Source organism: Condylura cristata, unplaced genomic scaffold (assembly GCF_000260355.1).
Source record: "Condylura cristata isolate star-nosed mole 26May11 unplaced genomic scaffold, ConCri1.0 scaffold00028, whole genome shotgun sequence".
NCBI lineage: Eukaryota > Metazoa > Chordata > Mammalia > Eulipotyphla > Talpidae > Condylura > Condylura cristata.
The window spans coordinates 24,771,089-24,774,671 of NW_004567129.1; the positions used below are offsets into that span (position 1 = coordinate 24,771,089).

Below are 3,583 nucleotides of genomic sequence, written 5' to 3' on the forward strand. Positions count from 1 at the left end.
CGCCCCAGCCTGTCCCTGACCCTCCACTGCCCTGTGGGCACCCACCTGCACCTCTGAGATAGAAGCAGTTCACCCCCACCCCACCTGCCAGCCCCAGGCAGCTCTCACTGAGGGAGCAGTGAGCGGGGCCCACTCACCTGGAGCCCTGCCCCTGTCTGTCCCTGTCCCCGTCCTGTCTTTGTCACAGTGGGCCCAGCTGAGAAGGCGAGGCTGACTCTAGCACACAGACCCTGCCTTCCCCTGGGCTGGGGGGCCACCTCGCCCTCTGCCCCCGCAGCCCCGAAGCTGCCTCCCCCAGCCGGCGCCTGAATCTGCAGCCTGGGTGGGCAGGCAGGCCAGCATCCAGACCCTGCCTTCCCCAGCCTCCTGGGGGCAGCAGCCCCCACCCAGCCTGTGCTTGCTTAGTGGGTATGGGGGGGTGGTCAGCAGCTACCCTGTCGCCTTGCAGAGCAGGTTGGGGCCCGCTGGTGCGCCCTCCAGGCCCCATGAAACGACCCAGGCCAGGCGTCCATGGCCATAGCCTGCCCCACACAGTCCAAACCTTTGCCACACAGGAATGCCTCCCCCAAGAGTGCAATCCTCACACACGTACCCCAAGCCTCTCCCCTGCCTGCTTCTCTAAGCCCCCCAAACATCGTGTGCAGGACCTCCTCCTCGCCCAACAAGCGATCCCACTCCCAGCTCAGCTCCTCACTGCCTTGTTTGTGTCCCAAGCAAGATGGGCGTGTCCATCCAGGCTGACCGTCCCTCCCCAGGGGCCCAGCAGCGTGGTGCCGGCTGCCCAGCACCGCCTCTCCCTGGCCGGCCACACCTGGAGTCGCCACCTGACACTTAGAGCCAAGCCCCGTCCGGTCCGTCTGTGAGCGGCAGGACAGCTACCGACACCATCCCCCCATGCCCAGTAAGCAGCTGGGGCAACTGAGGCCCAGAAGAGGCAAGGTGGGGGGTTGGGGGGGCCGCGGGGTAGCTACAGTGAGCCTGAATCTCGGGTCCCTGATGCCAAGGGGGGTCAGGCATGGCCCCAGGAGCTGTCCCAGCGGGACATTCGCTAGGAAGACCAGACCGGGAGCTCCCCACTGCAGCCCCAAGGAACTTGCCCTCGAGGTGCCCACAGACAGAGGAGGAGGACTAGCTTCTGGATCTAGACCTCTCCTGGCTCATTCCCAGCGCACACAGGGTGCTCAGTGTTCACATGGAGAGCTTTCACGGCCCCCTGGAGCCACGAGGGCATTTCCCACCCACCCACCTCCCCAGGCCAGATTCAGGCAGAGCAGGAAGGGGCGAGGGGAGCAGAGGCACCCTCCAACCCCCAAAAGTCCCCTCCCTGGGGCCCGGGAGACCCTAAGTGGGCACCACAGGAGGGAGACTGGTTGGGGTGAGGGAAGGACTGGAACCGGCAGCTCGCTGAGGGGCACAAGGTGGGTGCTGCGGTGGCACCAGCGTGGGGCCGGCCGATGGGGATCAAACAGTCGGGAGGAATCTGAGGTCCAGCGGTCAGTGGGTTGGTGTGCAGGAAGCTCTCAGCCCTCAGCGCCTCCCCATCTGTCTGCCCCGGCTTCCCAAAATGTTCTCTGAGCCCAGGTCCCCCTGCTCGCTATCCCCCCGCCCCCCCGGCTGGGACCATCGCCTCCGACGGTGGCCCCGTGTTTTGGGGTCCTGGATGAGCCTCACGGCAGCTGCAGGTGAGCCACTGTGTGCTCTTCCCCAAGCTGGACCCGGGCTGTCCATCCCTACTTGCTGTGTGGCCAGGTCAGCCACCTGCCCCTCAGAGCCTCGCTCGCCCCTCTGGGCCGAGGAAGCAGAGTGGACCGTTATCGCAGAGCTCAGCGAGCAGAGCCCACTCTGGGCCTCAGTTTCCCCAACTCACAGCAGACTAGTGGCTCTGGGAGGTTCCATCCTCTTGAGCCCCTCCCCCTTGCCGGACGCCTCCCTGTCCGTGCACCTCAACTTGACAGACCGCCCCCCACACACACACAGCAGTGCTCCCAGGACAGCACCCACCAGTGCTAGTGGGGATACCCAGTCCCCATCCCACCACCTCCCCGACTATCCAGCACTCCCAGCCCCACTGTCCACAGCTGTCACGCCCTTCATCTCCTACCTGGTTCCTGAAGGGGGGTCCCGCGTGGGGCCAGGCTGCGCTGCCTTTGAGATCCCCTCGGGAGACCTAACCTGCGCCGCGGTCCCACTGTCAGACTAGCAGGCTGGTAGCGTGGGCAGCTCTATACAACACCCACGCAGCCAGTGTGGAGCAGGGAGGGGCCGGGCGTGAGCAATGGGGACGCCCCTCTCAGCCCCTCCCGCCTCCGGCTGGGATGACAGGCCTTCCTGACTCACAGTGCTCTCCCAGAGAAGAGGAGGGGCCAGCCCCAAGGTAGCAACCATGGGGATGTCCGTGACTCAGCGCTGGGTAAAGAGGAATCTCCGTCCCCCACCAGGCAGACAGGGGATGCCAACCCAGAAGGCTGCCTGTTAGCCCTCCGCTGCAACTTCCTCCTCCCTGCTATTCACCCCAAAGTTCCCGCAAAGAGGCCAGGGTTACCGTGGATACAGGCTGCTGGGATGCTTCCCCCTTCTGCCTCACCAGGCTCAGGCAGCAACTGCCCCTTCCTGAGGAGAGTCCAGCCTCCTTGGCAGCAGGCAGGGGGCAGGCTGAGCGGCAGGGCGGAAGGCAGGCGGGGGAGGGGGTGTCGAGGGGGTTGGCCCATGGCCAGCCAGTCCACGCACTACTGGCAGCCTGACCTTCAGTTCTCCCCAAGCTCTGCCAGCCCTCCCAGCCAAGGGGCTGTCTCAGTCTCCCCACTATCAACGTCCCGAGACTCAAGGTCTGGCTTCTGCCATTCCAGGGCCTTCTGGAAACATCTTCAGTGCCTCTGCTAGGTCAAAAGGGAAACTGAGGCCCAGGTGAAGAGACATACCTGGTGACACCAAAAGCTCAGAGAGAGTCATCTGGAAATGGGCAGAGTCCCTCACCCCCTTTCTGGCCTCGGCCCCCCATCCACAGCTCTGTCCCCCTGCCCAGGTTCACAGCTGCTCCAGGAGCCAGCAAGTTGCAGAGCTCCTGGCTCACTCTGCAGAGTGGGGCTGCCCAGCTCCCCTCACCCCTCTAGCATGGACAGGTGACTCCCAAGCCCCAGGTTCCTCTGAGGCTGATTTCCCAGCATCACAGGGCAGAGGGATGACATCAACAATAACAGTAATAACAACAGTAGTTACCTCCATGACCATGGCTGCCTTCCTGTCCCCTCCCTCACGCCACGGCCTTAGCGCCACAGTGGGGTGGGGAGAGCAGCTTGCTGAGGCCAGGGCCTGGCATGTGATGAGCCCTCCATAATGTCCGGTTGTATGATGAGAAGGGAGGCCATGGGCAGAGAAGGGAACTAACTTGGCCAAGGTGACACAGCTGGCAGTGGCAGCGGGGCAGGAGCCGAGCGGGCTGGCTCTCCAGCCACTCACAGGCCAGCCTCGCAGACCTCCAGAGCAGAGCTGGCACCCTCGACGCTCACACACTGCAGGCCTGGCACGCTCACAGGGAGATCCCAAAGGAGGGTCTGGAAACCCGCGGTGGGTAGAGGGCATAAGT

General features: G+C 64.4%; 1 protein-coding gene across 5 annotated transcripts in view; it reads right to left on the reverse strand.

The window, feature by feature from the left end:
* The window catches only part of ADGRG1 (adhesion G protein-coupled receptor G1), a 28,505-nt gene extending 25,885 nt beyond the window's left edge, over positions 1-2,620 (reverse strand). For 2 of the 5 annotated variants that reach the window (XM_012730665.1, XM_012730667.1), the window contains exon 1: positions 2,102-2,523. The gene's annotated coding sequence lies outside the window, so the exon portion shown is untranslated. The other 3 variants (XM_012730668.1, XM_012730666.1, XM_012730669.1) reach the window with 3 other exon arrangements.
* Positions 2,621-3,583: the final 963 nt, after the last annotated feature.